General features: G+C 41.8%; 1 pseudogene; it reads left to right on the forward strand.

Annotated features, from left to right (window-relative positions):
* Positions 1 to 6056: 6056 nt before the first annotated feature.
* The window catches only part of LOC149235771 (uncharacterized), a 44682-nt pseudogene continuing 36036 nt past the window's right edge, over positions 6057 to 14702 (forward strand).

Raw genomic sequence — 14702 nt, forward strand, 5'->3', positions numbered from 1 at the left:
GCTACCAAAGAGGCCTCCAACAATGGTGACTTATGCGCCACACTGGGTATATCGATGTGCCCCTCACCATCCTGTGTGTCCTCCTGCTCAACTTCCTCCTCGAGGTTCTGACATCTAAAGCCCAGTGTCCACCAGTAGAAATGCCCCCTGGCCTCATCCTCTAGCTTTCCTCGTCCTCTTCACTCCCTTTGAGGAGGTCTGGTGTCCTTTCGGTCAAATCACTCCACTAGCCTCTCTGTGAACTCTTTGTAGGATGTGATACGTAGATGACCTGAAGGGATCAACCCTTAGTACCACCATTCCATAGCATCTCCATCCAAGTGCAAAGTGGTATGTCTAATAGCGTCTCCCTCCCTCATGGGGTTTAGCCAAAAATATGTGTCCAATTCTTTTACCCATTTTTTGACAGAACTCCTAGCTAAACCATCAAAGTGGGTGAGAGTCATTTTTCCCTCAATGATACTCACTCTCCCTTGATCCATGGGTTTGTCTATAGTTCACCCATCATAGTACATACATAGTACATACATGCCCAAATATTCCATGATCTTACTGGATACTCCACAACTGCTCAAGATCATGCTTTGATACCATTGTAATATTCCTAATGGAAATTTTACAATGATAACAAAGTCATGCAAAGATAATAGCATAGAATTTTTCAAAAATGCATACACATAAACTAGAAATATCTCCAAATCCACAAACTAGCCAAGATTTTATTAATAATAGCGTTGTGGTGCAAATGAGTTGGAGAAAATGCACCTGGGCTTGCACAATGCAAGCTACAAGCACCAAGTGATGAATACAAGAAAGCTCAACAACTATAATAGCAAGCTCCTCTAGAAAACTACGTTGCTGCTCCAAAACTCCACTGTTGCTTGACTTCACCCCCTGATTTTCCCACTCTGGATTACCCAGAAAATTCTAGAAAATTAGGAGTGCTCGTTGCCCAAAACCCAAAAAAAGAAAAAAAGGGTTTGGCCTAACTCCAAGCCAAAGTCGAGCCCACAAAATGGTGTAAATTCCCCAGCTAACTAGCAATTCGCCATACTATAAGAATTAGGATTTCAGGTCCTAATATCGCCCAAAAAATTCTGTAAAATTGTCTATAGAATCCTCTTAATAAACCCACAAAAACCTAGAAGGGGTTTCGGTTGAATCTGTTATCACTTTAAAAAGTTTTCTAAAATTTTGGACAACTTGCATGCTTCCAAAGTTTTTGTGTTAGTCTTGGTCAAGTCATTTTTATTGTTTTTTGTTTTAGAGTCTAAATCATATAGTTGGAGTCTTGTTTCCACTATTAAATAAAAGTCAACAACCTTGTTTTACCCCTTATAAATCCCATATCATTTCAAAAATTTCATGTATCTGGTCATTTTAAAATTTTGAAGGCGCTACGAAACTGTCTAGGAGTTTTTGTAGCGCAAAACTCTGAAACTATACTAGATGCGCTATGAAATCAGGGATTCATGTCTAGGAGTTTTCGTAGCGCACTACGAAATCGGGGTTTCTTGTTAAATCTTGTCTAGCTGTCAAATCCACTAGAATTTGTTAGATTTTCATCATCAGGTGTCAGTCCATGAACCTTACCACTTACATGCAACCATTCATATCCATCATTAGATTCGTTAGGGGTCATTTGTCCGCAGTCATTTCAAATTTCAAAAAAAAGGGAAGGGTTAATTGATCCTGGACATATTCATGTTGATCTTGGTCGTGTTCATGCAATAGACATTTGATACAATTCTTAGTTTGAGTAAACAAGCCCATGGTGAGCAGAGATCAGAAATCTTCATCAAATTCAAGCGAGGCAGCTCCTCAATTAAGCAAGGCATTTTCTTCCAGGTTGTTTTATCTAAAGCGATTTCAAAGGAGAAAATGTCAGAAGAAAGGAAGATATCACAAGAGCTGAAATAGGACTTAGCCCTAGGGCTAAGGAAATATCATCACCAGTACAACCATCACCAATGCACAAGAATGACAGAAACAAGGCAGTTAGCACTCAAGAAGAAAGACAGAGCTTTGAGGAGCTTAAGGAGAAGTTGAAGCTTGCTAAGCGTGAAATCGCCAGACTTGAGAAAAGGGAAACAAGACATGCAACTAAAAAGGTCAACTTCAACAAAATGAAGGTTGAGTGGGAACATGAGAAAAATTCAAAACCTTCAAGCAGTGAGTAGAAAAGCTTAATATTTCACTTGGACCATCCCTGATATTAAGGAGGCAAGATACATCAGATGGATTAATAACAGGCTCAGACCCAACATCAAAGTGATGAAGAGGCAAATTGAAGACTTGGAGATTCAGCTGAGTAAACCTGAAGGGCATCCTCAACTAAAATAAACCACATAGTAAGTGAGGAGTCTTAATACAATTTTGATGTAGAACTTACCTTTTTGTTTTTGGATGGATGATGTCAATTTTGCATGGCCTATTAGCATATGGTGAAGCCGTTGAAAAATCCCAAGAAAGACAAAAAAAAAAAAACTGTGTTTTTGACTCACACAGCAGTTTCGTAGCACACAACGAAATTGCTGAAGGTGACAATTTTGTTTTTTGAGGATCTATCTTGAAAGAAAAAAGGGGATTATTTTGAAAGGGATGTTGCTGCAGAGGTGTAATAAGATCACTTGAGAAGGCTTGAGCCCTAATCAAAAGGTAAATTCAAGAAATGAAGACATATACACATACCAAACCTTGCGCTACGAAATCACTAAAGCAGTTTTTTTCAGCAGAAAAACTGTTTTAAGTAGTCAACTTCCAGGAGGTCTCTAGAGACACTGAAAGCATATTTTGGAAAATTGAAAGAGTCTTTTATTCCTAACATACTGAACTACAAAAACCTCTTTCAATTTCTTCAAATTCATTATGATCTGGGAGAAATTGATGAATCAACTTGCACTACGAAATTGCTAAAGGAGTAGTTTTTCACAAATCAGAATTTTCCAGTTTACACCTGATATTTAAAGACAGTTTCTAGGCAGTAGGAAAGGTATTGCAAAAAACCAAGAGAGTTTTTTGTTCAACATCGAGTGGTCTACAAAAGCCTCCTTCAGTTTTTCAAAATACATTTTTGATGAGTAGATACGAGCTTTGTCCCAACACCTATTTTTCAGCCAGAAAAGAGCAGGGAAAAGTCTCCTAGACTTCAGGACAGATGAAGGAGAAGTTATTAAAGGCCAGGTGGAGGGTTATGGGCATCATCAAATTCGAATTCATGGAGTTATAGGTGTCAAAAGGAATGTTTAATTCCTAGATAAGGTTGTTTTAATCATAATAAGGAGCTACACTCCTAGTTGTATTAGGTCTCTAGAACTGCCAGTTAACAGTCAATTGTAATTAATAGTTTGTTTAAAGTGTCAATAGGTGTCATGTCATGTATAATTGGAATTCCCCTCATGCTGGAGGAAGGAATCTAAGTCATGTAATGAACTCTATATATGGGAGAAGATGTAATGCACTAAAGGTTGGAAATTTTTCAAAGAACACTCATACTGTGCTATTGTGTAAGACTGTGTTTTAATATAATATAGTGATTTGGCTTTGCTTCTCAGGATTCAGAAAGAGTTCAATGTTTTAATTGTCCTATGGTTTTCCTCTTTTTATTTGCTTGCAGTAGTATGAATGCATGATTACTTAGAACTCATTGGCAATGCTCTAACTTCCTTCATGTATTTGTAGACTATGTCTTCCTACATATTTATGATGTGTTACTGATATGTTGAATTCCAGATGCCCTAACTTCCATGCAAAGTTAATATTATTGTCATACTGAAGCATTTCTTGACTCCATAAGCCCAATGGATGTTTATTGATTGTGTTCAACCATTCACATTGCTTCACTTGTTTCATAGAGTTAGCCATCTAATCTTTACCAAAAATCTTTAGCCTAGTGAGAGAGCCCTCTCAGGTTGAGGAGGCTAAGCCTCAGCCAAAAGTTGGTTTGAAAGAGTTACACAAGGTCTTCCTGGTCAGCAGCCTATCAGGGGTTGATTTTGTGATAACAGAATCCACCAATCCTCAGTGACCCCCATTAAGTGCAAATTGTCCAATTTGGCCAGAAAACTCCCCACAAAACTAATACTGCTAAATTAAGCCCAAATACACCACTGCAAATCTCCTCAACTTTGGCTAAATTCTCCTCTGAGGAATACGTCCAATCTCCTACCTTTATTCCTCCATTCCCCCAACCCCTGTGCACTTCTAGAAATGTAGAATTTCGGCCTCAAGAATTCTCTCAACTCAGCCTAGCTGAAATAACTTGCAAATATGCCCAATGGAAACTTTAAATTGAGCTCCCCAAATTTCCTCACTAGGGAGACACTCGAAGCTCTTCGAAATGAGGGTGGAATTCCCACTCGGAAATTCCTTGTGCTGAACAACATCGTTGTCTTGGCTAAGCAGCTCAAGTGAACTAATGTTGAATTATCAAATGATCAAAAATACCAAATGGAGGCCTCCAAGCTCTATTTAGAATTGCTAGTCCTCTCCCTTGGTGGTCCCCACCTTCCACTAATAAAATATTACTTTGCCGCCATTTTTCATTAAAATAATAATTTCCACTTTTCTCCCACAAAATAATATTCTCCTTTTTATTTAATATCGCAAAGTTGGAAAATCTCCTTGGTGAATTTTGCACTCACAAAAATTGGGAACATTACAGTCCTCCTCGCCAAAAATTGCTTGTCCTCAAGCAATATCTTGCTGCTCCAAACGTTGGCCTAGCCAATGCTAGGGTCCTAAATGTGCCACTGAACCACTCCTCGTTGTTGAACATCCTGCCATACCAGTGACGATCCCCATGTCAAAAACGAATCACCGAATTCCAATGGAATATCTGAATGATCTCCCCTTGTAAAAAGCAGCTTACCCCTGAGGGTAGATGAATCGCCAAATCCTGTTGTACCCAGATCCCATGCTAGTCTCAAAAGGGTGCCACGATGCTGACGCTGCGCCAATCTGACTATGACAAACTTCCCATCATGCTCATACTGTATCCTCCCCTCTCGAAACCTGATGGTGGGATATCTATGAAGGCCAAGCTTATCCTACCCAGGCATCTCCATGATGTCAATGTCTACCCATGCACTGTAAATCTCAATCCTCAACAACAACAGGATAAATCTACTTCGCCATACAATGGAGGTTTCAACAATCTCCCATGTGTCACACCTAAGGTCCTGACAGCTGTTGGCGCCAACCCATACCACATCTCAAGCCTCTACGTGCAATTGATATATGGCCTCCTTACATCATGAACCAATCTGGTGCCGATGAACCTTCCATGCGTTGGCCATTCCACGCAGTGGGATCTATCATCCTTCCTCTTGAAAGCACTCCCCAACACCGCCTGGAGTCTAAACATCCGCCTGCATGTAAGGTCCACAACCTATTGTGGATGCTCCAAAGACACCTCGGAATGTCTCACCCAAAGGGGGTCATGCCTCTCCCTGAGTGTGGGCTCAAGTGCAATGCAAGTGTTACCTCTATAGAAAATTGGACCAACTTGCACCTTGCCCGTATTCCACAACTGTAAATCCTCTCTCATGATGCACCGTGCCCCATCCAACTGTCTCAGATGAACCTCCCGGGTTATGTTGCTCGCAATGAGAGCATCAAGGAACAGTATCATAGTCCCTGAAATCATTTTGCAATGCTGGTGAGTGATAAAGGGAACCTCACGGTCGATCCTATGGTCAACTCGCTCTCCAAATTTGAGTGTGCCAAACCTAATGGATTTCCTAACGCCCTCATCAGGAGATCTCTTTGGCGAAAACCCCTCAATAAACAGTTGTGACTCATCATGCTCTGTTGCACACAAATACACACCCCAACACTCCACTACATAGGCCTGAACTCCGTGCCACAACTTCATGCACCACTAGATATCAACGCTTCGTGCCATGCCACCATGTACCATAGGCCATCCCATATGTGCCCATGCATCCACCACTATACTAGACTAACACCCACCACGATGTGATCTACACCTCCTCATCTTCTCGGGTACACCTATGTGGCTCAACTCCTCACATGCAATCGGGACTAACGCTACCATGTCGAACCTCATTAGCTCTAGTGCCCAATACATCAATGAGAAAGCACTATCTCCATATGATGCCCTGTCCAGTGACCTGACGATGCCACCTCCTCCTATCAACTCCTTCCATAGTAGTCTAACCATCCTACGATCCCATGTCAACCCAACATGCCATGACAACTCATGAAATCTGCCTACTCCTCTGCCAATCCATCTTGTCACTAGTGTTGTCAGGAACTCTCAAGGGGCTATGAAAAGGTGTGTGCACCCAACCACCAAGTCCATCACGTAGTTGCTACCATGACCAACCAACTCTACGATGTGATGGAGAATGCCACCTGGATCCCAACAATAGTCTGGCCCTCGAGCTCCTCCGGTAATCCATAGCCTCCACTAAGTAGTGGCCATCGATTCATCTAACCTCCTAGCCAGCTCCACCAGATACCAACTCAATATCTCTCGCCATCCAACCCCAAGGGAAGGATTAAGAGCACAAGCTCCCGTACATGGAACTAACCCTCCATCCTGCCAAGGATACACCCTGCGCAACTCATGTCACCTCATCTCACCAGCTTTGTCAATACATATAATATGTCGAGGTGACTCTACCTCTCCCTCTCCAATGTGTAGTGGTAACCTGCTAGTGCTATTGGCCTGTAATGTCTGAGTATGGTTGCCCCATTGCTCCAATGTGCACTCCAACTGAACCATTAGGGAACCCAACCATTCTCCAACGCGAGTCAGTTTGGCCGTTGACTCAACAAAAATCTCTCTCATGCCCTCCAACTCCTCGTTTTGTTGTAGAATGGCCTCTCGCACTATCGTGGCCTCTTTCTCAATGCTAGAAGGCTAACCCGGAATTGACGAAACTATGGAGGGCATCTATCCTCTGTAAAATCGGTCACCACTTTGGACCCCTCTGTCTCTTCTGGTACCTCCTTAATGACAAGTGTGCCTCCAGGCACCTCATCAGCCTGTTGTGGGCAACCATCATCTAGAAACTAGTTCATATGACTAGGTACCTCATCAATTGTTGGGAGCTCATTAATAGATGTCCATCCAAGTGTATTCTCTACTCCCTCAACCGAGGTGTCAGTTGGAGCTACCAAAGAGGCCTCCAACAATGGTGACTTATCCGCCACACCGGGTATATCATGTTGGAATTTCTAAGTCTAACTGTTAGAAATCCTTCCTGTACTTTCTGATTTATTTCTTCCTACTTGTTTTGTTAATTAACAAGTTATTTACCATGTAAATACTGAAAATAAATACAAGTACAGTCTCAACACATACAGATCATTAACTAAATGAAAAATGAGCACACAAGTGACACCATTATTTTTGGACTAATGTCCCTGGAAAAATCCAATGCGGGAAAATCGGTGCAGCTGTCTGAGGATTTTATTATTAAGCAGTTTCAGAATACAATCTGGGTGCCAGAAATGACTCACCCAACAGAGAATGCTCTCGGCAGTAGTACCTCTCAGTTGGAGACAGATATTCCGGCTAAAAACCCCGGATGAACAATCCCACAGCTCTCAGCTCCAATCTGCCCCACGAAATCTCCCAGCGTCTGCCTCTAGGGACTGCTTTAGCCTCTCTGGCCCAACGTCAGCCTTGCGTCAACCTCTGGAGCCTCTGCGTGCAGCCCCTGGCTGCCTTTGCATGGCTTCTGGTTGCCTCTGTGTGGCCTCTAGCTGGCTCTGCATCCCTCTCTCCCGGCTTCTACGTTGATGCTCCCGGTACCCTCTCTGCCTCTATGCTTCTGTATTCACTGCCCCTCAGCTACAACTCTGATCACTCCTTCGATTTTCTCAGCAAGCCCTGCTCCAGAAAATCAAATTCTTGATCAACTCGGTGTGTTCTCCAAGTGACCCTCAAGCCTCCTATACTTTTCTCGTTGACAATTCAACGGCCAAGATTAAGTCCCTAATCAACGGCTAAGATTAGATCTGGCTTGATCCATGAATTTTGGACCATTCTAACTTAGTTTTATATTAATTCACATTAATATTTTATTTTCCCAAAGTTTAGACTTAGGTACACCATTAAAAATATTAATTATTTTAATATCTTCCAAATTGCTGAGATTTTGTCCAAACCATTTCTGGGTATTGGAGATCTCATGTGCTTTAGCCTCTTCACCAATTTTCATGGCTAAAGCACGTTCGATTCTACCCCAAATCAACACTCCCTCTTAGCGAGGACTGTGCTCTAGTAATACGCCTTACTGAGCATCACCCTGATCACTTGGCATTGGTCCTTGTACTGATGCTAGGCCTGTTGCCCAACATCCTTTTCACTCTTGTATCATGTACTGCTACCCATGGCCCTGCCAATGCCATTGCTGCATCTGTACAACAGCTCCCTCTGCATCCGTTCTACTGCCCATGGCCCTGCCACTGCCACTGCTGCATCTGCATTGTAATCCCTCTCATCATGCCGCATCGTGTTGCCCATAGCACTGCCACTGCTAAATGTTGCACTGCAACTCAGTTACTGAGAAGTAAGTAACTAATCTCCCAACTCTAACATCTTTGTCTGTTTTGCTACTCCTCTTCGGGGCTCCCGTCACAAGGTATAATCCAAGAGGTTGGGTACCTCGATGATCCTACCCCTCATTGCCTATAGTCCATCTAACTACAACTCGATGTCTGCCCGCTTCCTCTCACGAGGTGCATGAGCACTCATGGCATAATCATCATTTGTCTGCACTTCTCTTTCCGCCCTTGCTAGCGCAACCTTGGTCTCAAAAGCCTCTGCCTTGCTCGTCTTCCTCGCACACTGGCTCGCATAATGACCCAGTTCCCCACAAAAGCATTTGACCTTGGAGAGAGGTCCTTCTTCTTTTGTTTCTCCTACTTTCCCTCAAAAGCTAGGGCAACATCCTCCTCTTCCTCCTCCTTGATTCCGACCCCCTTGCCGCTGCTCCGTGCCTTACTTAGCCTTCTAATCTCTTCTTGACGAAGAGCTGCCCACAGTTCCTCCCAATCTAGAAAGGTCGATCTGCCCAGTATGCTCTGGACAAATACCTCCTAGTCCTTTGAGACTACGTTCAATGCGGTCCTCACCAATAATTCCTGATTCAACGTGGCCCCTATGGAAGTCAGTTGATCTCGGATCTCCATCAATCGACCAAGGAAGATGTCGATCTGTTCTCCTTTCTGCATCTGATATGACCGCAGTTGATTTTTTAGTAGCATTTTCCTCTGCACGGAAGTATGCTGATACAATTTCGTCAGGGCCTCCACATCGCATTTGCCATGTCCTTTTCGGCAATATGTGGTACTACATGGTCCTTACCTCGTCAAGGATGATGCTCTTGGCGCTCGCCATTACCTCTTGATACTTATCATTCTCAACCGGGTCAACTGGGATCGCTATCGTTTTCAAGGCGAAGTCCTTGACGATTCTTGTCTAGAACGGACAAGATCATGGCCTTCCAGACTACGAATTTTGAGGCTCTGTCCAGTTTATCTTGATCTTTTACTCTGTTCACTGCCATCTTGCTACTCCTCTTTCGACTCTTTTGATTCTCTCTACTTCCCTCCTGGAAGTTCTCTGTGTGACTCCCTCTGAGCTTCGATTTCCCTCCTGGAAACCCCTCTGCCAATGTCGAGATGCCCCCACTCCGATCATTATTCTAGTTGCACCACTGATCGGATTTCTTGGCTAGAAATCCTCAGTAGCAACTCCCTCCTCCTTGGTCTTGTCCTGTTAGGTACTGTTCTAACCACAGTACCCCACCAGCTTCACTCCGGAACTTCTCCACAGCCTCATATGCCTCAACAAACTGAAGGGTAGAGCCTTTAGACTCTGCACAATCCCGGTACCCGCAAAATCCACACCTCCTAGCCACGGGCATCAATCCTTCCTGACTGGGAAAGATGACCGGACACTACATAGGTCAGGTTTGCTCCTTTCTGCCACTGCATTGATCCTTCTCTTGGCTCAAACTTGATAATGCAGCCACTGCGTCACCCCTTCCTTGTTGCTTTTCCACTGGGAACAACTTCTGTCACTGAGGACAGTTGTTTCTGCAGCTGCTTCTCTACTCGACTAATTCCCTCAATTCTCTTGTGATCTGCAACCACACTCTGATACCATGTTGGAATTTCTAAGTCTAACTGTTAGAAATCCTTCATGTACTTTCTGAGTTATTTCTTCCTACTTGTTCTGTTAATTAACAAGTTATTTACCATGTAAATACTAAAAATAAATACAAGTATAGTCTCAACTCATACAGATCATCAACTGAAGGAAAAACAAGCACACAAGTGACACTGTTATTTTTGGACTAACGTCCTCGGAAAAACCCAATGCGGGAAAATCGGTGCAGCGATCTGAGGGTTTTATTATTAAGCAGTTTCAAAATACAATCTGGGTGCCAGAAATGGCTCACCCAACAAAGAATGCTCTCGACAATAGTATCTCTCAGTCGGAGATAGATATTTTGGCTAAAAACCCCAGATGAACAATTCCACAACTCTCAGTCCAATCTGCACCGTGAAATCTCCCAACATTTGCCTCTAGGGACTGCGTCAGCCTCTCTGGCCCAGCATCAACCCAACATCAGCCCAACTAGCCCTGCATAAGCCTCTAGAGCCTCTGCGTCACCCACGCTAGCTCTCCTCAGGTCTCCTCTTATACTTTTCTCGTTGACAATTCAATGGCCGAGATAAAGTCCCCAAAAATCGGCTAAGATTAGATCTGGCTTGATCCATGACTTTTGGACCATTCAACTCAGTTTTATATTAATTCACATTAATATTTTATTTTCCTGAAGTTTAGACTTAGGGACTCCATTAAAAATATTAATTATTTTATTATCTCCCAAACTGGTTAGATTTTGTCCAAACCGTTTCTAAGTATTGGAGATCTCATGTGCTTTAGACTCTCCACCAATTTCGTGGCTAGAGCATATCCGATGCTAGCCCAAATCAACATATCGATGTTCCTTCACCATCTTGCGTTTCCTGCTGCTCAACCTCGTCCTCGAGCTTCTGACATCTAAGGTTCGGTCTCCATCAGTAGAAATGCCCCCTGGTCTCATCCTCTAGCTTCCTCATCCTATCCACTCCCTTTGAGGGGGTCTGGTGTCCTTTTGGTCAAAACTCTCCACGAGCCTCTCTGTGAACTCTTTGTAGGATGTGATACGTACATGACCCAAAGGGATCAACCCTCTGTACCACAATTCTTTAACATCTCCATCCAAGTGCAAAGTGGCATGTCTAATAGTTCTGCCTCCCTCATGGGGTTTACCCTGAAATATGTGTCCAATTCTTGTAGCCATTTTTTGACAGAACTCCTAGCTGAACCATCAAAGTGGGTGAGAGTCATTTTTCCCTCAATGATACTCTCCCTTGAGCCATGGGTTTGTCTATAGTTCACCCATCACAATGCATACATGCCCAAATCTTCCATGATCTTGTTAGATACTCCACAACTGGCCAAGATCATGCTCTAATACCACTGTAATATTCCTAATGGGAATTTTACAATGATAACAAAGTCAAGCAAAGATAATAACAGAGAATTTTTCAAAAATGCATACACATAAACTAGAAATATCTCCAAATCCACAAACTGGCCAAGATTTTATTAATAATAGTGTTGTGGTACTAATGAGTTCGAGAAAATGCACCTGGGTTTGCACAAGGCAAGCTACAAGCACCAGGTGATGAATACGAAAAAGCTCAACAACTATAATAGAAAGCTCTTCTAGAAAACTGCGTTGATGCTCCAAAACTACACTGTTGCTTGACGTCGCCCCCTGATTTTCCTACTCTAGAGGGCCCAGAAAATTCTATAAAATTAGGGGAGTGCTCCTTGCCCAAAACCCAAAAAAAACCAGAAAGGGTTTGGCCTATCTCCAAGCCAAAGTCAAACCCACAAAATGGTGCAAATTCCCCAGCTAACTAGCAATTCACCCTGCTATAAGAATTAGGATTTTAGGTTTGAATATCGCCCAAAAAAATTTGTAAAATTATCCATAGACTCCTCTCAATAAACCCACAAAAACCTAGAAAGGGTTTTGGCCAAATCCACCAATCCCCGGTGACCCGCAATAAGTGCAAATTGCTCAATTTGGCTAGAGAACGCCCCACAAAACTAATATTGTTGAATTAAGCCCAAATCCACCACTAGAAATTTCTACCAACTTTGGCTAAATTCTCTCCTGATCAATACCTCCAATCTCCGACCTTTATCTCTCCACAACCTCTATTCCTCCAACCCCTGTGCACTTCCAGAAATGTAGAATTTCGGCCCCAAGAATTCTCTCAACTTAGCCAGCTGAAATATCTTGCAAATATGCCCAATGGAAACTCTAAATTTAGCTCCCCAAATTGCCTCATTAGGGAGACTCGAATTTCTTCGAAATAAGGGTGGAATTCCCACTTTGAAATTCCTTGTGCTAAACAACATGGTTGTCTTAGCTAAGAAACTCAAGCGAACTAATGTTGTATTGTCAAATGATCAAAGATACCAAATGGAGGCCTCGGAGGCCTCCAAGCTCTATTTATAATTGCTAGTCCTCTCTTGGTGGTCCCCACCTTTCACTAATAAAATATTACTTTGCCGCCATTCTTCACTAAAATAATAATTTCCACTTTTCTCCCACAAAATAATATTTTCTCACTTTTATTTAATATCACAGAAAATTGGCAAAACTCCTTAGTGAATTTTGCACTCACAAAAATTGGGAACATTATACTAGGGATTGTGATTGGGTCTACAAGTCATTAAGTCATTGTCATGTATGAAAAACCCAATTAGGGCATGTTACATATTTAAAAGAAATTATTTGAGTCAAAGATAGAGTAAAAAGACCCTCTAAGACCTTGTCTATGGGCCACAATCAAATTGGCCTCCAAAAGAGGCAAGTCTACCTATCAAAAGGACATGTCGGCCTAGGTGCTATGTCAAGTCGGCCTAAAAGCATGGGTAAGGAGTCTATATATATAAGAGGACTCAACCTCATTCAAGGAGCAGCTATCAAGCATTCATGTCAAGAAAAGAATTTTGAATAAGGAAGAAAGGAAGCCTCTTGAGTGGTGAGTAAAAGGAAGAACAAGATCGAAGTATTCAAGCATAGTTTTTGGGTCATTCATCTCCCACATGTGACTGCAGCTAGGGTTTCTGCAGTAACGTATTGCATACCTTGAAGGAGTCGAGATATAGCCCAAGAAAGGAGTATTTTTGTTAGCCGAATTCACAAGAAGTGTCCAACACAAGCAAAGGAGAGAAACCACTTAAATCTACCTTCATCATTGCAAACGTGTGTACTAGGGTTTCTAAAGCAAGGGCTGAAAATTGCAAAAGTTTCAGGCAAGTCAAAATTGCAGAAAAAAAAGTTGAAGTTGCAGTGAAGGTATTGGAAGGCCGAAGTTGAAGACAAGGAAGAAGTATCTAATGTGACTTGGAAAAAAGAGGCAAGATTGACTTGGTCGGAGGAGCCTTGGTCAAGGGTCTAGGTCTTGGAATTCGTCAATTGAAGATTCTATAAGTAGAAGAATTCTTGTGGGTTTTCCTCTTAGATTGGAGAGGTTTTGGCCCTCGCTGATCCCCTACATCTTGTGTACTTTGTCTTATTTTTCTTTATGGTTTCTTAGTTGTTTGATGAAGAAAACACTAATAGTAAACAACAAAAGAAGAAGTTAATCTAATGAAGTAAAAATACACCACAAATAGTTATCAAAGTAAGAGAAATCACCTACACTTGCTGCCCCTAGATTTCTCAACATTGTAAAGGTAGCTCCACAACCTATTTGAAACATTGGTTGATCTTCTAGTTTTGATCATCATATGTTGGAAAATTTGTGTATGTGTACTATAAAACCACAACCATTTTCCAATATTCAACTCAACTCATTATCCAAGTCATCCTAATGTGTTACAGGGTGAGCTTTGTAACACAAATGACAACTACTACCGAATTCTCAATGACATGTGGTGGTCAATATCACCCTTATTTCCCATTTTAAAGAAGTCACAAACTATATATCCCACATATATGGAGGAGGTAAATCCTCGATTAGTTTTTTACCCCTTCTCCTCCCCCCTATGATCATCGATCATCTCAAATTGTAGTAGGGTTTTTACTTTAAAAAAAATACTATATATGTGTCTATATATATATATATATATATACATATGCTACTATGAAACAAGTTCCTTAAAAGATGGGGGGTGATCTATCTCCAATAATGAATTGCTCTAATGAATTAGTGATAAAGAGTTGACTCGATTGAGCAAGCAATTGATTGATTGAGTGTGAAAAAAAGTTTTCTTTCAATCAACATTGATGTGAAAAATCCTTGAATGCAATACACTGAAATTTAATCTTCTACCTACTGCAGATTATTTTTCTTTTGAATTATTATTCGGAAAATAATGATTAAATCACTATTGCATTCTTCACAATTACAAACGCTGCAAAATATAAAAATAGGGAACTGAGAAATAGATGCACACACACAAAAACTTTGCTCTCTATGACCTCCTCTATAGATAACTCGACCTCCTCTTTCCTATCTCTTGGACACTAGAAATAATGAGGAAATATTCCTCCAAAATCTCTGCTCCCAAATATCTTCTACTGCCTCTCCTTGATGCTTTCCTAGCTTCAACTATGCCCTTCTGAATGTTGCAACTAGGTAGA

The sequence above is a fragment of the Pinus tabuliformis genome, chromosome 8 (genome assembly GCF_031772625.1).
Source record: "Pinus tabuliformis cultivar Carrire ecotype Pingquan chromosome 8, CPIR1, whole genome shotgun sequence".
NCBI classification, from domain to species: domain Eukaryota; kingdom Viridiplantae; phylum Streptophyta; class Pinopsida; order Pinales; family Pinaceae; genus Pinus; species Pinus tabuliformis.